Source organism: Triticum aestivum, chromosome 3B, assembly GCF_018294505.1.
Source record: "Triticum aestivum cultivar Chinese Spring chromosome 3B, IWGSC CS RefSeq v2.1, whole genome shotgun sequence".
Lineage (NCBI taxonomy): Eukaryota > Viridiplantae > Streptophyta > Magnoliopsida > Poales > Poaceae > Triticum > Triticum aestivum.
In genome coordinates, this window is record NC_057801.1 from 4500567 (window position 1) to 4524269 (window position 23703).

A 23703-nucleotide genomic window follows, 5' to 3' on the forward strand; every position below is an offset into this window, starting at 1 on the left:
CAAGTATTGAATTCACGCTCTAGCTAGCTCATCCAAATCTCCGAATTAATGGAGAGACAAAGACAATATATGTTTCAGCACCGCCCTCATATCTAGGCTTTCTTTTAGTCTTTGTACATGAGATCGATGTAGGCCGCATAATTATTTTCTTTAATACGATGTTAACATGGTCTTGAACTGGAGACCTATTGGCTCTAATTGGATATTGAATTCATGCTCTAGTCAGGTCATCCAAACATACGAGCTGATGAAGAGAGGGCAATATATTTAAACAATAACAAAATAAAATTGTTGCAATCCCGCTTTGCATACGTAGGAGGTCAAGTGAGTGCTTATAAACACGTAAATTATTTGGTGGTAAGCTTAAGGTGGATTTCATAACAACGACCTAGAAACGTGATACAACCATGGATCGTATAGCTAGCAAACAGTTTCTAATATGTTTCTGACGATCTCATCTAGCGGATTCTATGCTCAATGCAGCTTTCTTCTCAAGGCTAAAAACCCCGGTGGTGTCATTCTCAGATGACATGGAGCTCCCCATATCTGTGACAGTGAGGCTGTGACACTCCAAAACCAACGGCTGCTGCACTTGGTCAGCAAGCTGCTTGAGCTCCTCTGCAACGCGCCTCATCGCAGGCCTCCTGTTCCCCGGCATACCTAAGCATCGATTCGCCAGCTCCACAGCCTGAAGGGCCACTCCCATGCTAGCATCACCGACTATTTCACTTTCAAGGAGTTCATGGAGCGTGCCATCCTCCATAGACTCCTGAACCATCACCATGAGGCTCTTCCGTTGCTTTGACATCGGCTTCTTCCCGGTTAGGAGCTCCAGAAGGAGGACCCCAAAGCTGCAGACGTCGTTCTTGTGGGTGACCTGGTACTTAAGCAGGTACTCTGGGTCAACGTAGCCCGCTGTGCCTCTGGCCACCACCTGGGTCTTCTCATCGATGGTGGAGCATCCGAAGTCAGACACCTTGGCGCCCCATCCGTCGCTGAGAAGGATGTTGGCGGGCTTCACGTCGCCGTGGAGTATCGGGTGCGCCAGCGAGTGCAGGTACGCCAGTGCTCCGGCGGCCTGCACGGCGATCCTCAGACGGGCCCCCAGGGTGGCGCGACACGAGGTCGGCTGGCTATACAATAGCTCCTGCAGGGTTTTGTTCTTCACGTACTCGTACACCAGGATGGGCACCTCGAACTGCAGGCAGCAACCGAGGAGCTTGACGATGTTGGGATGGTCGACGCGGCCGAGTATCACCAACTCCTGCACGAAGTCCTTCCTCTTGCTCTCGTCCACCTCCTTGCATCTTTTTACTGCCACAAGTGTGGCCTTGCCTTCGACGTCGAGGACCGCCTTGTACACGGTCCCCTGCCCTCCTTCCCCGATGATGCTCTCCTTGTCGAACACGTTTGTTGCTACCTCGATCGCTCCTCGGGCATAGACGGTGAACCCGATGTTACGCTCTACCCCCATCATTTCTGACAGTATCTGGCCTCTGTGCTGTTGAAAGTATTCGTCACTCTGTCTAATCAGATCTTGTCTTTTGATACTCCTTTTGTGACGGATGATTTCTACTGCGAGGATACAAACCAGGCCAACCAAAACAACGCCAAAGGCTCCTGAAGAGTAGATGCCACGGTTAGTCGTCATTTCTTATTTGGGGTGAAAGATAACATGCTTTTTTTATTTGACTAAAAGATTGAATTAATTTGCACTAAGATGAAATTAAAGACACTGCTTTGGTATGATGTTGATATATTGTGTACATAGATTGTAGTAGACATATATCAGAGATGTGGACGTACCAATGCCGAGATTTTCTCCAATACCAAATGTGTGGTTTCCGTCGCACGTCCCATTTTGGGCGTCGCCTTTGGTATGCTTGGGGCAACGACACTCGAATCCGCCAAGAAAATTTTGGCAAGTTCCAGGCACATTGCAAGGGTATTTCACCAGGTCCATGCACTCGTTAATATCTGCCACCAAAGATCAAATTAATTAATTTTATTGACTATCATCAGTTAGTATAGGTAAAAAAAAGTGATAGGAAACAACGCAAAGCTCTGTTATTTTCTGTAAAGAAATATTTTTAATTTCCCTATCAACGGTATACTCCTACAAGATTGACTAAGGATCTTTCACTTACATGTGTAATTAATATTAGATTGCTAGATCTGATTGATAAGATAAGACTGTTAATTTTTATCTAGATGAGAATTTGCAAGGTGTGTGGCTAACTCTCATTTAGACGAGAATTAACTAAATCTCATCTAGGTGACATCAACACGGGATTTTGTTGTTGTTCCCTTTTCTCTTCTTTTTTCACTTATTCTTTATGTCTTGATATTATTACTGTATTTCTTAAAAAAAGGTAAATATAGTTGCACACATTCGGTGAACGCCCACCGCGATTGCACGCGGCCAATGGACATGCAGTTGCACACATCAGATGAGCAGTTGCACACCGTTGCACACAGTTGTGCAGCTATAGTTGCACGCAGATGCATCGGGTGCAACTGAAGTTGCACGTGGTCTGACGGACGTGCAAGTGTGGTTGCGTGCGCCAATAGAAAAAGGCAAAAAAATATCAAATAAATAAATAAATTGGTGGATGTTTAATGGCAATTAGGCATGGCCGATGGGCAAGCAGTTGTGCGCTCTAGACGGACGTGTAAATATAGCCGTGTGGTGTGTGAAAAGAATGAAACCGGAAACCGAAAATAAAAAACAGAATCAATCAAATGGAAAAATAAATCCACTGAAATCTACGCCGTAAATTCAAATGACAGAGAAGTAGATGATACTCTATTAACTCTCATATGAATATATAGATGAGTATTAGCCATATGTATTGTTTTTGAGTTTCTACGTACCTTTGCATCCTAGCTCCGGATCTTGCAGGTAAGGATTGCCGTGGAAGCCTTTGAAGCAGTTGCAGAAGTAGCCGGGTCCATTGAGCGAGTCGAAGCACTCGCTGTGGTCGCCGAGGCAAGCGTAGGGGAGGGATCCTTGCGCGCCGCGTCGCACGACTCCTCTCCGACAACCCAGTCCACCGCGAGCGGCGCCTCTCCGGTGAAGGTGTTGTTGAACCCCGGCAAGGTCGCGTAGCTCGCTTGGAAGGTGAAGTCGGAGTCGTCCATGAGCACGGCGTAGCTGCAGGGGCTGACGTCGTGGATCTCCGTGGTGTTGAAGGTGGAGGGGAACCTCACGTCGTAGTACTGCAGCCCCCTGGGGATGGCAGTCTGGCAGCACCCTATCCCGGAGCAGGAGCCGTTGGTGAGGCCGACCTGACGTCGCCGTCGCCTCCCCTCCGGCACATGGCCACGCAGCCGCTGGTGTACTCGTCGGCGCGCTCGCCCACGATGTACGCCAGCGTCTGGCAGCCGATGACGGTGAACTTGTTGGTGTGGGCGAACCTGTAGGGCGTGCCCGTGAGGTCGAGCCCCCACGGGACGGGGTCCATGCCCTGGGTGGCGTTGTTGTAGCAGTAGGTTGAGATGCTCATCTTCATCCGGGCCTGACCCTGCTGCAGCGAGACGCCGACGACCTCCAGGTCGTAATAAAATGGCGTGCGGCCACCATTAACCCCGGTCTCGTTGCAGGTCAGGCCGAAGCCAGGCATGGCGCAGTTGTCGGGATCGGGCGATTCGGGCCCGGGCCCGACGATGCCGAACGGGTAAGGGATGTGTACGCCGCCGCATTCTCTCTGGCACCTGCTGCTAGGCTGTGTGGGCAGTGCTGCTCCAACTCCAAGCAGCACCCCGCCGAGCCATACTACTAGCACTGCTAGTACAGGTGCAGCTGCAGCTGCTGATCTGTGGGACGGCATGGACGGGTTGAGGGGCTTTTGCTTGCCTTGCTGCGTCGCTGGGACCTGCATGCTCTGGGTACTGAGTTGTTTAAGTACTAGTAGTATTATGCAATGACCCATTCCAGCCGACGACCGACGACGACTTGGATGCGAGAAAAACGTAACGTAAGGTGTGAATGCATGCATGCATGAACGAATATTCCAATTACACTGGAGTAGCCAACAAAAGTTGTTCAAACTGTTGTAGTATCAAAGTAAAAGAGACAAAGAAGAGACACAAATGATCCACCAGTTCCATTGCAATGTGGAGACCCACTTATATACAGGCTGAAGGGGTGTGTTGGGAAGACACCTCTTCCCCAACAGACACCTCCTGGGAGGCATCCTTCCCATACAAATGATCATATATTTTATTTCTTAACACTGCTCCTTGATAATTCATCATCTGTATATTTCAATCCAAAAACTCCTCCTAAAAACCCTGCGAGAAAAATTTGAGGAGAAACATTATAACGATATGCCACCGAAAACTCCTTTAAAAACCCAGTGGGAAAAATATAAGGAGAAACCATATGACATACGTCCGCACTTGTATTTATATTGTCTCGTTAAAAACCTTATATGAGAAACCATCACGGAAAACTCATAAAGGGAAAAAGAGTACAATATGAGTGATCACAAGATTACCAACAGGTTATTATTTGGGATTTTACTCCCCTTGAACTTTGCAAACCTCAAGAATATCTCATACCAATTTCATGAACCTAGTTCTGGAACATAAACATTGATAGAGACATTGTGAATATCACAATAATCTGTTTGCGTATTATCCTCTTACATTTCTGTAATTCACAAGGATAAATATAACCCATAAGCAATACAAGTGACATTATCTTGGTAGATAATGATAATCACCACATGTTCACATGTGGCCAATCATTCTATGAAGTCATCAACATTTTGTGATGCTTCAAATAAAATAGAATGATTACTGGAAGGACTCGTTTAGAGTCTATTCTGAAGACTTCCCTCAAAATATTCTTCCAGCAAACCTAGTCTTTGATATGGCATTGTGGGATCAGATAATTTGCCACTATCAATATAGCAAACCATGGTCCCATCTTGATTTTCCGGATGAAATTGATCAAGACCCTTTGTGCCCTGAATATATCTGAGGATATTCCTTACACAAACCTTATACCTTTTGAGGAATTGCACTCTCAATAAATTGCCAAAAACTATAGTATCAGGCCTGACATATTTTGCAAAATATATGAGTGCTTTGATGGTATTTAGATATGGCACTTTGTGTCCAACTATCACTTCACCATCTCCCCTATGTCTCAAGGATTTGTATACCATATTAGGTATAATATGACCAAATGTGTCTTTAATATAATATATCCATATTGAACTTCTCCAATACTTCTGGATATATGAAGACTGATATCTTAGGGGGGTATGCTCAAGTCATAAACTTAGCATAATTTGGTTTAACCCAAATATCCGTCTTAACATGATTGTGTGTATTTCATGTCTTATATAGACTTTGATTATAAGATCATCAACACCATAAATTAAGGTGATGTAAAATCCGATTAAGGATTACTTCATGAATACACGTCAACAATCATTAGTATGAGAGAGTAATCCTTGTCAAGGAATAACTCACTTAGTCGGTTGCACCACACAATTCTCCGACTACTTCAAGTGATAGAATGACTTAAGAAGTTCCACACATGCATGTTGCGATTTACCTTTGGATTCAGGATATTAAGTCATTCAATGACTTCAATATATACATCCAAACTAATTGACCCATCGGAGTATGTAGACATTACATACATCACCTATATGGATCTGTTCTGCCATTAATATTCAGTACCGAAACATAATTCCACTTATACCAAGAAGGTATGCTACATCGTAACCAATGTCAGGTCTCTGCGAAAAACCCTTGTGCTACAACCCTCGCTTTCTCACCACCTCATTTATTTTTGCTTCCAAACAAAAATTCACTTTTCTTCCCTCTGGAAGATACTTATGAGGAGCAGGTTTTACAATGGTAAATACCTCTCTTTGATGAGCGAGTGCCACTTTTCCTTAATTGCTTCCTTTCCTTTGAACCAATATAAGTGCAACAACACTCTCAATAGATTTGGTTCAGGGCCCAAAAGGATTCTAGCAATTCTCGAGAAGAATTTATGTCGACATATGTAGACTTTCTCATATACGATTCTCCTGAATCAATATCATTGTGGAATTCTTATTACGCCTCTTAACTCCCTGTGATTTCCCACAACAACGGAGTCAAGGTGTTTCGATGTCCCAACACCTAAAAATCTGTGCACATATGTGTTGGACTTTGGATGTCGCGCATCTGTCGGGTGTCATTCAACCCGAGGTTGAATCATATTTACTGATCGAGGGATCAATCTCCTCTGTTTCTGCTGAAACACTTGAGAACTTAATCTCATGCGACCAGAATTCTCCCCCTCTTGCTCTCATCTAGGGAGACAAGTGGTTTATTAGGTACCTCCACTCGCTCTGGTACTTGACCAAAGTAACACCTTTGTCGTCAATAAATATACTTGGCAGATTATTTGCAATATGCTGCAAATTTCTCATAACCTGAACCTGGAGTTCAGATTCTTAAGTACGTGGACAAAATGTCTATGACATTTCTTATCCATTTTCTGGCATTTTCTGTGGTACTCATCTCCCCTAATGCCAGAAAATGTTCTTATTGCAAAAGTAATAGCGTATGGGCTGCAAATAACTCCCTTGCTAGGGTTAAGGTATATTCGGCGGATTAACGAACATACCATAGTTATTCCTCACATAGATCCCAACCATATGTGAAGGCCCATGATGTACGCTGGGGTGGTGATATCGGTATGCAACCGAATTACCGCAGATGGGAAATAATTCACTTATTTCCACGTACAAACTGCAAGGGGATGCAGTATCATTTGATCTCATTTAGACCAAATATGCGGAGTGTGAGACCGCATGTTACCATCAACAAAATGTTGGTAAATCACAATTCTGCAACATTGGCAAAGCAATATTGAATCTCTTTCAAAGAGATCAAGCCAAACCATTCTAGTTATGTACTATATACTGAATATAACCATTGAATGCTCGTGAATCAACTTCAACGACATTTGCATTCCAATGGCATTATCCCATGTTAGGATAATTTGCTCTAAATTCGTCAATTTGAGCAATTAATTCAGTAAACACATGGTGTTGTGTGGATGATACACATCTAAGACCATCTTTTAGATGCGTCTATTAACACCATGAAGTAGCAACATAACCCAGATAATGGTTGAATAATCCAAACATATTCTTGAATGCAATCAAGAATATTGGATGGCTCATTTCAAATTTTAAGGTGAGAGTGCCTTAAAATTAATTCCACAATGTCACGTGCAATGCACAAAACAATCTCATGATTGTTGGAAATATTGCAACTTGTCAAGTTATGGCCAACAGAATTGTCAATAATTTCTCTAATCATCCAATACCTTGATGATAAAGGAGGAAAAATTATTAGTATGCAATAAGATTGAGTATGAACTGATTCATACACTCAATTATCTCAACTATCATGTCCGAGGGACAAGATGTTGCAATTTATACTATATGTAGTAGTACAATTATAGGCTAATGATATTTAGGGATAACTAGGAGACTACACGAGATCTCCAAAATATCTTCGGAATATCATTCCACAAGCATACCATCAATATAGATGAGTCTATTCTCCTTCTATTATGTCAGAATATTCTCTGGTTGTTTCCTTTTGAAGTAGAACTTCAAACTTATCCCATTAAAATCATTTGCATTCAGTGAGTCGGTGGTATGATTCAACCCAATACTTGACTGATTGGTAATCATTAGTACATCATTTCGTAAAACCACCATTTTGACAGACTTGAAAGTTGCCATTATGATCATTTAAATTAAATGATCCATTCCCTTTTGAGATATACGCTCAATTTTTGCTTGTCATTTTTTTCTCTTCACTTTACATTCAACTCCTCGTGGTTCTCTAACCATTATTGCTTAGTACTAAGAGTACTAGCATGAATTTCAAGCATTGCAATCTGAAACAAAGATGATATTTCTGTTTACCATCCTAGGAGAACATAAAGTGCAGTAAGGACTTATAGTCAGATATGTATCTGGAGCCGCCTTATCACATAATCTCAACTTAGTGTTGATTTATAGACAACAGAATAATAAGCCTCAACAGACTTGAAGTCCTTAATACAAATGAATAATCATTCGTGTGATGCTTATAACAATATATCTCGCTTCAATGAAGCCTTAGAGGGAAAATGGATATTCATTATCCATTACATACTCAGTTTGAGAACCGAGCCATTGCGATGGCACATAAATGCAAATATGCATATTCTTAGCTATTTATAAATAGCCATATGACATTTTCTGCAGGTGGAGTTTCTGTGGCAACAAGGCTCTAGGTCGACAAAATCTTTAATGTCCATGACCCATCTTAAATAGTTACTCCCACCAAATGTCATCTCATCGCATTTCCTTTCCAAAAAGGTCAGCCATATGTTGCATGAAATTCGCATGCATTAATTTACCTTCAGTAAATTAAGTAGGATGAAAATGCTATGGCTAAGCATAATCATGGCGATGGTGATTCTTAGTGACCCATAGGGCAAGCCTTCCAGAAGAACACCACAGTTTGGTGTGAATCTTCCAAGTAAAGGTAGTCACCTCAAAAGGGACAAACCTTTAATTTCCTTAAAACACATAGAGGTAGTCGACCACCTAGTGGTGCCTCACTCCTATGGACAATTCTCATTGATCATAGCCTCCACAACCTTATGTTATTTATAACACATGTAGGTAATCACCATAAAATGGCGTGAACCTCTCAGCTGTGCATGAAACTTCATAGCTATGATGGCGTCCCATAAGTTGTGTATGCATGGAAGGTAATCACCAAAATATGCAAGTGTTTTGCATAATTCTCTTCATAGCATAATATGCAGCATAGTCACCATTGCCTTGGATTCATCTCCTGATGGAGTAGTTGACACTATAGTCACAACCAATGACAAATGCTATGAAATTGACAAGTATTTGGAAAAACATCATGAAGGTAGGCACCAACAATGTAGGCCTCATAATGGCTATGTCATAAGTTTTGTGCCATCACTTTTGCTTTGAACACATGGAGATAATCACTACTAAGTAGTGTAGACCTCACTCTTATGAAGCATCTCACAACCTTGTGTCAATTAAAAACACATTGAAAGTAATCACCACATGATGGTGTAGACCTCACAGTTGTGAATGAATTAATTTGTTGTCATAATGCAATCCATAAGCTGTGTGCCAAATTGAAGGTAGTCATTATGTCGGAATGACACGTAGACCACACAATAATGGTGAATAATCTGCAGTTATGCAGTAGATAGCATTTGTCCATTTCCTTGTGAGAAATGTAAAATTGACATAGTCAGGCAGTTTCATACACCACTTCACTACCTTATGTTTCCCAAATTTGCAAGCGAGTTCCATATTTAATGCAAATAATGGAATCAACATATTGCTTTGCAACAGTATTACACATATAATACAAATAAATGCAGAAGTATAAACATACTTGTGCAACATATATGAGGACTTGGGGCCTCAAACGGTCATTTTACCTGATGTAAAATGATGCATAATCAATTATTATGCAATTCAGCAAGACCTGATGGTCTATCATGTATATTTGCTCTGAAGCCTAGGGCATAAAACGCAAATAAAAATAACCTTATGGTTAAAGTGCTGAAAATAACAAGCCCAATGGCTTGATAAAGTCCAACGAGCGCGGCCGCTCTACTGTAATTTTGAATAAGCCAGAGGGCTAAATCACAAGTCTCAATAAGCTTGAGGCTAAACATAAAATTACAGGGACTTCTGCAGAATTATCAAATAATCCAGAAGCTAATCCGTAAAATCGCCAAAGAGATACGATTTCTCATCCTTCCCCCGTGCGGTTACAAATTCCTGAGGGGAATTTTCCCCTAACCGCCGCCGGTGGCCTAGAGATGAAGGCCATCTGGCCGAAGGGCGCCATCCGATGGGGTACCGGCCGTTCGCCGCCACAAGAGGCCACAGCCACGAGCGTCTGCGCCGGAGCGCGTCGACTTGCACAACTAACCTCGCATGGTCGCTTGTCTTGGCGCAATCGTGTCGGGATGTAGACGCCGTTGCGCTGCGACGGAACCGAAGGTCGTGGCCGGAGGACGCCACTACAAATCCATCGTTGTTGTGACGTATGAGTACCAGATTGCTCCGTACGAGGCCTTTCATGACTGATTCGATGAAGCAGTTCTCCTAGAAAAGCACAACGAATCAGAGAGAGTCTTCTTAATTCTTAATCACAAGAAGACAACAAATTTGCATTTGTTCGATTGATTTCCTGATGCATGCATGCGTTGCATGCATGCCTTTGCCGTCGTCATTCCGCCACAGCCAGCCTCGCTGCCGTCACTCCGCGCACTGTCGCGCTGGATGAAGCCGCACTGCGCCGCGCTGTAGTCGACGGAGTACGCAAAGAACCGCACCAGGATGCCGTGCGTCCCCGTCGTCGAGGATTATACGAGTGATTCGAAACGATCGCTGATTCAAGGAAAAATTATCAGTCGAAGGATCATGTTAATCACAAAGAGACAATGGAAGTTGGCTTTCTCCTTGATTGATTTCTTATAGGGATGAATGCATAGCAATGCATGCAGCATGCTCGTCTCCTCCCAGGAATCGTGGTTGCCGATTAATTTCTCCAGCGCCGAAGAAGCAACCGTAAGATCCATAATTTTCTTCATTGCAAAATGGGATTAACCGCCGCTGTCGTTGCTTGTTGTGGCTGTCGTGTGCCACGCGTCAAGACGGCTGTGCCTAAGGGGCCGCCGTCACGGGCAGCCACGCCAGAGGCCGCCGAGAATCAAGCGCCGCCCGTGAGTCTTGCCTGGTCGATGAAATCGCTCCGTCAGTGCAACCGTCGCCCTATTGCTCTCTTAGGAGAGTCTATGTGCTGATAACGTGTTGTAGTATCAAAGTAAAAGAGACAAAGAAGAGACACAAATGATCCACCAATTCCATTGCAATGTGGAGACCCACTTATATACAGGCTGAAGGGGTGTGTTGGGGAGACACCTCTTCCCCAACAGATACCTTCTGGGAGGCATCCCATACAATTGATCATATATTTTATTTCTTAACACAAACCAGGCAACATCAAGGCCTGAATATTCCAGTGATACTGCTGCAAGCTACTGGTATACTATTACTCCCCCGTCCGAAAATACTTGTCATTAAAATGGATAAAAAGGAATGTATCAAAGGGAGTACTAGCACATGACTCTACTGCTACAAGACAGTGTACTCCGTCAGTCTACTCCAGCTGGCCATGGAAGTACGTGAGTGACTGCTTCCCGGTGTGCTGTCAAGTCATGCAAGCTATTGAAAATTTCAATCACGGCACGGTTGGGCCAGGGAGGCATCCATCAACGAAGGTGCCAATGGGAGAAATGTCACAAATGATCCATATCGACGCGGTTAGGCCAACTCTAGCGTACGACCCCAAACGAAAGTCCATTTTGGCGCTGTTTTTTCGTTCGTTTGGGGCGGCAACGGGTCGCCCATGTCCGTTTCGTACGACAACATGGATGCGAGAAAAACCTAAGGCAAGGGCTCCCGCGATTTGGGGTCTAACACTTACTTCTCAACTCCCAACTTTACTTGCATATTTTGGAATTTTGCAAAACGTTCGGCAGCCAACTCCAGCCCTTCGACGTGTGCTTATGGAGAAAGGGAATCGGGGCAAGCGGGTAGGACGAGAGATTTGTGGGGTTCTGTTTTCTGTTTTTTCTCTCGAACCGATAAGTGGCTGGTAAAAATTTTACGAGGCATCGAGACAGAGCGGGTGGAGCGTCACTTTCCCAACTCCAACGATTTGTACTACGGGCTGCTCCACTTCGCTCCGGATTATGAAATCTATGGAGTTGACGCGTTCGGTGCGGCTCCGCCGGCTCCCGTAGCGGAGTTGAGGAGCGAAGGGCTCCCAAACACCCCTTATTTTTGGACGAAGAGAGTACAAGACAATGTACACCCGTCAATTTATGCAAGCTGTTGAAAAATTCAATCACAGTGCGGTTGGGCCAGGGAGGCCTACGTAGGAGTAGCTAGAACCCGCCAAGGCCACCATTGACGCGGTTCCAGTTATTGTATGCTGGCTATCGCAGGTCTCCGGCGGGGTCGCGGGTGACGACCTGTCAATCGCAGTCGTCTCGTCCCTTCCTTGCCTGGTCAAGCTGACTTGTCACGCACGGCCGCGCGTTGGAGCCACATGTACGTTCAAGTGGGAGGAACGGGAGAGACAATCAGACAGCAACCATCAACTGTAAATCTTTATTAGTAACAGCAATGCTATTTGTATGGGGAGCTTGCTATATAACCAGCCTCCTTCTTCGCTCCGGTCCTTTGATCATGGTTGAGGGCCCCAATGCCTAATGCTTATGTGTCTGGGCTTTGTTGTTTTTTTTTTAGAAAAGAGGGATGACCCCCGGCCTCTGCATCCGGGAGATGCATACGGCCATTTTATTGATTATTCTCGAGGACCTTACAAAGTATTACAACAATAAGTCTGAATCCACCATCTTGGCAACACATGCCACTACTCCTACCCAAAATGATGAAGGGGTGCTAGCTGGGCCACAACCCAAACCACTCACCTAAGCCTAACATCAAAAGCCGGAAACCGAAACATATTCGGAATCCCCAGCACAATCCGGGTCAGACGCACTCGTGTGACGTCGCCACATACCGGGTCTGGGGCACAATCCGGTCAGACGCACTCGTGTGACGTCGCCACCATCTTCCGCAGGTCCGTCTTCAGATCATATTGAGGCTTCTACCTTGTCTGGCCACTCAGCCATCGGCGTCACCATGACGCCAGACAGCAACCTCCTCCTGCGCGAGTCCATCTCCGCGCATCGGGCGGCGAACCTCCACAACGCCATGCAGCCGATCCTTGCCGCCATCAATGAGTGAGATGAAGTACCGCTCCGCCACGGCATGTATATTAGTGCTAAGCGGAACAGCTCACAACCGCAAGTCATCGGACGAAGGCGAAGATCCATGGAGAAGGCCAAAAGGGGCATAGCCAAGCGGTGGTCAGGGATTGGACCGAGACCACGGCAGCCGCCACTGAGAAGAACAGGCTACCTCACACCGTCACCACGCCACCAGCAGCTCCACCCCACACGAGCAATCCCCGGACGACGCCTTCAAGAAGGAGCACGGCACCGGATGCCGCCATCAACCATGCAAGGGGAGGGCAGGTCTTCACCTGTGCTCGAGGGAAAGGTGGGAGGGGAGAACCACACCAAAGCCTCCAGGAAGGACCACGGCGCCGAAGACGTCGCCTTTGGTGAGGCCGCCGCGCCGGCCAGGGGTTTCCCCCGGAATCACGCCCAACCACCAGATCCGTCCGTCCAGACCCCCAAGACGGCGACCGAAGCCACCAGGGGCTGGAGCAGGGCGCAGATCGGAGCAGATCACGGGCGGGAACGGAGCTTCTCCAGGAGCGCAGGACGACCCACGCGGGGGCGCCGCCTCGCCAACGCCCGCCACCCCCCCCCCCCCCCGCCGACCGCACGGCCAGGGAGGCAGCCCGCCGCACCAGCCACGCCGGACACCTCCCATCGGAGCTGCCGCCCCGGACGTCGTGGCCCTCCGCGAAGGCGAAGCCACCAGATCCCCGCCGCCACCTTCATAGGTGTCGCGCGGCCGGGCCGGCGAGCACCTCAGGCGGCGGCGGAGGAAGGGGAGAGGGAGGGGAAGGCGCGGAGGGGATTAGGGTTCGCCCTCGGGTCGCCTCAGGCGAGGCGACGCGAGGGGAGGGGAGGGGAGGGGACTTCGCCGTCTTGGGAATGAAGCCACCAGTATCTGCTCCGATCACGGGCGGGAACGGAGCAGATCACGGGCGCAGATCACAACAAAGCACCAGGCACCAGTGGTCGACGTCGCCGTGGAATGATACTGGTAGCCACCATGGCGTCATGCATCTAGAGTGGAGCTAAATGACCAAGATGACACCTGATGCAGCTCGGCGCAGGTACCAGTTGCGGCGGAGAAACCTATTGCAACTTGTTGGGGCAGTTCCCCTTTCATGTTCACGTACGTAAACATGTTGTTGAGCGTCTCGTCGCCCTGGATCTGGAGACGGGCGGCTAGAACATCTGTACAATGGTCGTAGCTGATCTGGGCGATCATGATGGCGTCGTCACCCGCGAGTAGGTTGGTCACGTTTGTGTAGGTTGTGGAGTTGATGGAATTGACGTCTATGCCGACGTGGTTGTCGCTGGGGTCCCAACTGTTGTGGTATCTGAACTGAACCAAGAAACTGCTCGGCTGGTTGTGTGTGTGCTTGCGCATGCATTGAACAGCTAGCTGCATGTCTAAAGAGAGATTTGCGGGCTTCGGGGTTTTACTTTTAATGGTAGCTCCGCCCATTCAGCTTCCGGACGAGTTGCCAACACGGAGGATACCCCTACCAGGTCTTTGTCGAAAAAAATACTCCTACCAGGTACGGACGGATACTACTAGGACGTTCGGACTTGGCACTTAATTACGCCCGACAATTACGCCCGGCTTGTCCGAATCCGAAAAACCGGTCGATTATTTCATGTAGGACTCCTAGTAATCAACGATGGCACGCCGAATCACTATTCTACACAACTAGCAAAGTGACGCGCGCGGACATGGTCTTGTGATCCTTTTTCATATGGATTTTGTGCAATGGACCTTTGCATCTTCTAATTGTATAGTATTATATTTTGTGATTGAATTTTATATATAGTAAGTTTATACACATCTTATAATCATGTTTATTATTATTACTAAAACGACAAAGCTAAAATCCTGCCGTCCTGGTTTCACGTTTAGTGGGAGGTGGCCGCGATTTTCGCAGGGAGCGTTTAGTGGGAGGTCGCCGTGATTTTTGGGCGAGGTAGCCCATTTTCTCTCTTGCCATTGTATTGTTTTAACAGTAAAAAAAGGATGTTAATGACAGGATTCGAACCCATGTCAACTACGTGAGACAAAGAGGCACTGGCCACTACGCTACCACAACATTTGATGCACATAGAAACTACACATTTCAATAGTATGCTATACAGACAACAAATGTCTTCAGATTTGATCTTGCTAAAAACAGAGCGAAGCATCTACCTTAAGGGGTGTTTGGTTTAGAAGTCCTAGGACATTTTCTAGTCCCAGGGACTAATCAAAAAAGACTCTCTAGTAGAGTTTTTTTCTAGTCCCTGTAGAAAAAATCCCTCCTGTTTGGTTCCTAGGGACTTTTTAGGAACTATTTTTAGTCTCTGGGACTAAAAAGTCCCTGAACCAAACACCCCCTTAGTCAATTCTGAAATTTAAAGCTATCGTCGAGGCTTTGTACCTACACAAATGTTGATCCAAGCAAAATTGTTGAAACATACCCTCAGTAATTTTGATGTAAAACGCATGGTAATTTAGTTGACATAGTCATAACAAACTAGTATAAATACCGCGGTTACTTTGACTCAGGAGATTTTTTTATTTTTTATTTTTCTGTAATCAGGTGATGAGAAGGATTCATACGAACTAATCTTAGATCAAGGAAAAGAATGTTCAATCAATTATGAAAACAATGCTTCAGCGTATACTTGATTTGGGAGGAATTGAGTAGATTGGGAGTGTCCACGGCGCGTCCTCTCCCGCACCAAAATTTTGAAGAGTGGCTGCACCATCTCACAACATAGCTACTATGCGTAATAGTAACCAACAAGGTTATTTTGTAGTTATCGGACTAGATGTATTATAGTTACCAACATGGTTACTATGCAGTTATTGGGTTAGATGTAATATAATTATCAACATGGTTAATTTTTGTAGTTATCGAGCTACATGTGGGATAATACACCCTTCAATAACTTGTGCATAAATAGCATGATAATTTACACACCATAAACTTGATAACTTTGATCCAGGACAAAAAGTTGAAGACATCCCCTACAGCTTCCGTGTAAATAGCATGATAATTTACATACCATAAACCTGATAACTCATGCACAAACATAGTGATAACTTTGACCCAGGGAGAAAAAGTTGAAGACATCCCCTACAGCTTCTGCGTAAATAGCATGATAATTTACACACCATAAACCTTATAACTCATGCACAAACATGGTGATAACTTTGACCTAGGAGAAAAATTTGAAGACATCCCCTACAGCTTCTGCGTAAATAGTATGATATTTTACACACCATAAACCTGATAACTCATGCACAAACACGGTGATAACTTTGACTCAGGAGAAAAAGTTGAAGACATCCCCTACAACTTCTGCGCAAATAACATGATAATTTACACACCATAAACCTGATAACTCATGCAGAAACACAGTGATAACTCTGACCCAGGAGAAAACGTTGAAGACATCGCCCTACAGCTTCTGCGTAAATAGCATGATATTTTACACACCACAAACCTGATAACTCATGCGCAAACATGGTGATAACTTTGACCTTGGAGAAAAAGTTGAAGACATCCTCCTACAGGCTACAACTTCTGCGTAAATAGCATGATATTTCACACACCACAAACCTGATAACTCATGCGCAAACAACGTGATAACTTTGACCCGGGGAGGAGCTGTTTAAAAACATCACTGATAACTTCCGTTTAAATAGTGTGGTACTGTACGCACCGTATATGTAATAACTTGCGCGTAAATACCATGGTACCATTGGTCCAGGGGTGGTGGGAGGGGAGGAAGTTGTTTGAAAACATACCCCCCCCCCGCTCTCCTGATAACTTCGTACGCACCGTGGACTTGATAACTCATGTACAAACACCGTGATAACTTTGATCGTAGGGAGGGAGTTGTTTGAAAACATACTTTTTGATACTAATGTAGGGAGGGAGTTGTTTGGACTTCATACTAATGTGAAACACACACTAACCGGCTCAGCTAGACTATTCGATGTGCAAAAGAATGCACATCATACTTTTTGACCATTCCCTGTTGATTCCTTTTTTTCTTTTTTCTTCGAGGAGTTGATCAAATATCCTCCGGTATTTTTTTTGTGAATAGCATGATAACTCACACACTTGCAGACCCGATAACTTATTTACCCCTGTCCTGATAACTTTGGCGACCGAAGGGGAGGGGGGAGTTGACGAACTTTTGTGTGAATAGCATGGTACTCGCACATCGCAGACCTGATAACTTACGCACCTTATCCTGGTAACTTTGGCAACACGGGGCCGGGGGGGGGGGGGGGGGAGGGGGAGTTGATGAAATATCCCCTCGATAGCTCAATAGCATGGTAACTCACACATCGTAGACCTGATAGCTTATGTACAAATATGTGGTAGCTTTTTTACCAAAAAAAACTAGTGTAAACATACTTTCGATAACTTTTTGTATGAATAGCATGGTAAGTCACACATCGTAGACCTGGTAGCTTATGCACACATATTGTGGTAGCTTTTTTGACCCAAAAAAAAACTAGTGTAAACATACCTTCGAAAACTTTTTGTATGAATAGCATGGTAACTCACACATCGTAGACCTAATAACTTATGCACCCTATCCTGGTAACTTTGGCAACGGGCGGGGGGGGGGGGGGGGAGGGGGGGTTGATGAAATATCCCCTCGATAGCTTTTGTGTCAATAGCATGGTAACTCACACATCGGAAACCTGATAGCTTACCCCGGTCCTGATAACTTTGACGATGGTGGTGGTGGTGGGAAGGGGGGGTTGATAAAACATCCCCTCGGTAACTTTGGCGATGGGGGTGGTGGTGGGAGGGGGGTAGGTTGATGTAATGGTTGTTGGTATTGACATTTGGCGTGTCCTTGCTACCTGATGTAGGTTTGAATCCCATGTAGAACACTTTTTTTCTCAATTTGTGTTTTTTATTATTGTCAAACTAATCGATCGGGGAAGAACGGGGGAAGCGGGAGCCATCGAAGGGGATCATGCGGATCTGTCGCTAAAATCCTGCTGTACGGTTGATAAGTTACGTACTGCATGCGTGACAACTTACGTAGTCCAGCGTGGTAACTTTTGACCTAAAAAAAAGTCGTCGAAACATACCAACATGGGATCTAGTTTTGAAGCGCTCGTCGCAACGATTTTTTTGTGTAAAAACAGTTTTCCAATCCGCCCGACGGTTTGACCTACAAATCATTTTGAAGTTTGTTTTTTGAAGGAATATTTGCTGACATCATCAAATTTGTTGGTATATGCATGCATGTTCAAAATTGAGGTGCTCACCCGCGCCTCATGCTGGGTCGCATGGATGCCCGCGCCTCCTTTTGCATGCACCAGATCAAAGCTAGTACGGGTCGTCCGTATCTGTTCTTAAAATCAGTACGTCTGGAAATTAGTCGCGTCCTTACTAAAAAAAATCAGAAAGTCAACCCATTCTGAAATATTTATTGTGAATGTGAGTATAACATATAACGTCCTACAAGTATGCACCAAAATTGCCACATTACGGATCTTGAATTTAGACTACACCTATGTATACATTAACTGGTTTTCATCATCGAGTGATTCTTAAATATATCATTTGTCAAAATAAAGGATTTGCTATAGTCTATTGGTTGGAGATTCCTAGTATTAACTGTCCAAACTTAGCTCTTTTGACCTCATACATTGTGCTTTTTTTCAATTGTGTCATATCTTTTTGCTTATGTGCAAATAATAGTTTCGCCTATTATATTTCACGACTGCGCTTCCAATATGAAGTAAGAATATACATATTTATACTCAATTAATAAATTCATTTCTTAAAGTTCAATTAAACTATGTGTTTTAATAATATATATTATTAAGTTTATGTGAATGGCTCATGGCCATTTGTGTTGGGTTAAAAAAAACTCTAGCAATCTATCATTTTCTATATATAATTGTAGTGAAAGATAAACCCTAATGCCACATATTTTTCCCAATCCTTACGTCATCTGAATATGTAGGAAAATAGAGTGATATAGGTCACTACCCAGTCAAACACAATGGTGCTTCATGCCTGAAGCTAATACAATAATAATTATTCATGTTGCCAGAGATCATCCTCAAATTTCATCATAGTTTTTAATGTTACCATGGACGACCCCAAGTTTGATAAATTCCTGCTCAAGTAAACCAAATTTAGCACTAAGTTAGCATGTTAGAAATCATAATACTGCAATAATTAATTAGCTCTGAATGTCATATTGGTTTCACAATCATAAATTAATTGAACGCACAATTCCACTTTACTAATCTGTTATATGCTTGATATTTAAAACCTAGGTGACATGTGTTGGTATGAACAAGGAGTGAAGACAATACGAGGATAACATGAAGCTACAGTATTTAAAGCATTGATCCAGTCTAACAACCTTAATTGTCAAGCCGACCAGTGGAGATGATATAGAAAGGCAGGATAATAGAGTCACAACAATTCCGTTAGGAGGAGTTTGATTATCCAAGGGTGAGTCGCTTATCAAGCATAGAATACGAGAGGTAGAATCACACGAATAGCTAATTACATGTTATCATTGCACTAGCACATTTGATATTCATCGTGAACTGAATTTCTCCACACCTAAGTTCTACTCATTGCAGGAAAATCGTCATTTATTTTTATATTCCTTACTTTTGTTCTTTAGTATCAACCTTAGTTATAGCCACTTTATTTTACACCTCAACTACTTGTTCCGTCCAAATCATAATCTTTGCAGATACCAAAACAACCAATTAATATGAGACCTGTGACAACTCAACACTCACATTAACCCTCGTCTCCTACTCTTCCTTGGGACGATACTCTATTGAGATATTTACACGTAGTTGTTCCTAGTTGCATTTCTAGACAACTTATTTGTTGCTAAACCTAATTTGTTAAGAAAGGCTAAAAATTTGTAGTTGCCTATTCGCTCCCCCTCTAGTCTACGATATCGATCCTTTCACCCGGGTCGAGGCCATCGTCAAACAACCAATGCCAAACAACCAGTGCACGGTGCATCTGTGACTTATAGTCGCCATCGTCACCGAGGAGCCTCTCATCCACCGCTTTAACAATGGTGTCCGTCTCGTACAGGTCCCAGATCAACCGCAAAAGGGGGATGGCGTTGTCGTCCGGTTGATCCATATCCATCACCGGACGCCGGCCAGACACGACCTCCAACAGAACAACACCGAAGCTCTAGATATCCGCTTCTGGGCTCGGCCGGCGTGTGAGGATGAACTCCGGGTCTATGTACCCCACACTGCCCATGACAACTTGAGTTGTCTGCGGGCCGGCTCCATGGTCCATGAGCCTCGCTAGTCCAAAATCCGCCAGCTTGGTGTTGTGTGACGAGTCCAATAGTATGTTGTTGGGTTTGATGTCACCATGGAGCACGCGTTGATCACACTCTGTGTGGAGGTAGTGTATTGCAGATCCCAGTCCAAGAATAATTTTGTATTTGTACACCATATGTGTAGGTTAATTGCCTCATGATTAAATTATAATAATGGAAATGATCCAAAAAAGGGAGTGAAATTACGGTAAAAAAAGGGAGTGAAATTTGATGATGATTTTATACGTACCTCTCGGACCAAGTAAGCAGACGATTGGTGTTGTATATGTGCCGGTCGAGGCTGCCTTCCGGCAAAAGTTCATAGACGAGCAGGAGACCTCTCGGCTGTCGGACCAACCTAGCAAGTGCACAAGGTTCCGATGCCTCAGTCGGCTTATGAACTTCACCTCTGCCTCGAACTCTCTCCTTCCTTGCACAGACGATTCCGCAGACAACAGCTTGATGGCCACGGGGCTGTCTTGGTCGCTGAGGCTGCTGCCCCGGTAGACGTTGCCGAAGCCCCCTCGCCCGAGCTTCCGCTCCTCCGCGAAATCCTTCGTGGCGGCCGCGAGCTCACGGTAGCAGTACTGTCTAGGGCCTACCCCTTTCTTGAACCCAGCTTGCTCATGTTTGCGTCGCTGACGGACTAACAGGGCAGCAGCAGCGGCACCGCATAGCAACACGAGAAAAGCTACTACTGCTGAAGGCACCAGGACAGGTACCTGTGGTCGACGTCGTCGTGGAATGGTATTGGTAGCCACGGTGGCATCATCTAGAGTGGAGTTAAACGACCAAGATAACACCTGATGTAGTTCGGCGCAGAAACCAGTTGCTGCGGCGAAGCCGACTGCAACTTGCTGGGGCAGTTCTCTCTTCATGTCCACGTACGTAGACACGTCATATGGAGGCCCGTCTCCCTGGATCTGGAGACGGGCAGCCAGATTACCTGTATGGTTGTCGTAGCTGATCTCGGCGGTCATGATGGCGTTGTCGGAGACAAGGCGCTTGGTCACATTTACGTAGGCCCTGGAGTCGATGGAGTTGACATCTATGCCGATGTGGTTGTCGCTGTGGTCCCAGCGATTGAGGTAGGTGTCAAACTCCACCGCGACTATCCGGTCCTCGCCGGTGGCATTGAACTGGTTGCTGTCATTGAAGAGAGCAAGGTTCGCGCCCCAGCTGTTGGTAGGTAGCCTCAACGGGAAGGGCGCCAGGAAGAAAGACATACCGTCAGCACTACCGTCGGTAGTGGTAGTGAAGTTCGAGTTACATAGGCCAAAAGTGTCGTTCGACCCGTTTTTGGGCCTGATCTGGAACGTGAAGCTGGAGGAGAAGCTGGCCACCTCGCCGGTGGCGTTGTCCCAGAGCGTCACCGGGCGCGCGTAGGACGCCCGGCCGATGCTGAAGATGTTGGCGTCATTCTCGTTCTTCGTTAGCTCGATGACGCCGGAGCCCATGCGCGTGTCACGTTCACACTTGAGCTCCGTGTCGCAGAGGTCGCCGGAGCCGGAGCTAGAGAAGTTGAAGCTGAAGGAGAGCGCGGTAGCCAGACCTGGCGAATAGCAGAGCCAGATGATGATGTACACCGAGACGGAGAGAAGGTGGTGAGGGCTCATGACTGCGGCAGCCATTGTTGCTGCTTGGCGATTTGGGAGATGGACGGTACGGGATGGGAGTGCGAGTGCTAGATATCTACATAGACAGATGGATTTGCCAGCTTCAGTTTTGGTGTAAGCTCCGCCCGGCAAGCTTCAGCTAGGATCGACCGGCATATATAACCTCGGACACGATGTTGGAATTAACCAAAACTGCCGCGTGATCAGATTAGTTAAAGGAATGGTGCTTGTATGCGTATAGGAATACCTAAGATCGAGTTTAGGTCTGTCTAGTTGCCACTTGCCAGGAATTAATTCAGGTCGATGGGGTCGAGGAATGGGTGGCGACCAGGTCGTGACCTGGGAACAAGTCATTTTTTTATTTGATTTGTTGTGAATTTGTATGTGTATATGAATTTTATTATGAACTAGGAAAAATGCCCGTGCGTTACAACGGGAGATTTTTTTTGCATTTTTCTTAATTGTATCATTAATTATCTCTGAAAAGCAATACCTTTGAAACAGATGCAAACCTACTAAAACTGAAATTTTACATTACAAAATAAGATCCATGCTACTTTTATCACACTCCATGTGAGGAAGGAGATTCCTGTAACACAGCTTCTTTTGCTGATAAAAAAGAAGCATAAGCATGGATAGACAAAATAATACCTTTTTCAACTAATTATAATTTAGCAACTTAAATCTGTTTGATTATTATTTTTTTCTCCATTCAGTTCTACAGGGAACCATGAAGCGAACCACAAGTATAAGCATATTCGACATCTCAAATCAATTTAGAAAAATTACTCTATCAGAACCGCTGAAGAACACGGTAGATGCACATCTCCTTCGGATATGCATCCTAAATCCTCTCTTTTTCTAAAAGATCATAAATCCTAATAGGTTTTAGGAATATCAAAATTACGAAACCAGGGAATGGTATTTCGTGGATTCCTACACCATTTGAAGATGAATTCTTATACCTAAAAAATCTGTGCGTTGCAACGGGAGAAACAAATCTTCGCACATCCTTTTTGCTACATCCACGTTGCAGCTTTTCCTCTTGGTCACCGCCGCCGATGGTGGTCAAGTTGTCCATCTAGTCACGGCAAATGCGATGAATCATAAGATGATGAACTTGGTAATAACACTCTAGCACACCGCTTTCACGCACCATAACATCAGTGTAAAAGAAATTTTACCATCCACTGTAATGAGAAGCCTAGTGTTTTTCATGACAACTTTGACAATCGCTTGCTTATACTCAAATCTTAATCAGATGACCATATGTGAGTATATAATTAAAAATACATCTTATTCTCACATAGAATGGCAAAGTACAAACTAAGCCCATGAAATAAATTCTAGATTATGCCAAAATAATTTAAGATCACATATGTTTCAGATTTAATACGAATATGCCGCACCTATGCTATCACAATATAAGAAGCAGAAATAAAAAAAACCTTAGGGAACAGCTAGAACTATATTCATTTAGTACAAAAAATACTAAAGGAGACAAATTTATTACACCATATATCATAAAAAGGCAAGCACACTACCTTAAGTTAATTCAGAACCTCATCAAGTTGCAAAAATGCCAAACGGAGACCGAGCTCCATGGAGGCCTTTATTTGAAAACTTCAAAATTCAAAATTTTTAGTTTCAAAAAATTCTGAAATTAAATACAGATATATCTAGATACATAATGTACATGTGTGCAAATTTTCAGGTGGAAATACATTAAAATGTGAGCTACACAAAAAAGACAAATCTAAGGCTTTCTAACATATGTACTGTTCATTTTTAAAGTCCATGATTTTTTTTTGGGGAGCAGCTCACAATTCAAGGTATTTCATCCTGAATTTTTTC

At 44.5% G+C, this 23703-nt stretch overlaps 2 pseudogenes; both read right to left on the bottom strand.

Annotated features, from left to right (window-relative positions):
- Positions 1-454: 454 nt before the first annotated feature.
- On the bottom strand, positions 455-3830 carry LOC123064244 (wall-associated receptor kinase 2-like; annotated as a pseudogene).
- Positions 3831-19836: 16006 nt separating this feature from the next.
- Positions 19837-21849, bottom strand: LOC123064185 (L-type lectin-domain containing receptor kinase IX.1-like; annotated as a pseudogene).
- Between the last annotated feature and the right edge of the window lie 1854 nt (positions 21850-23703).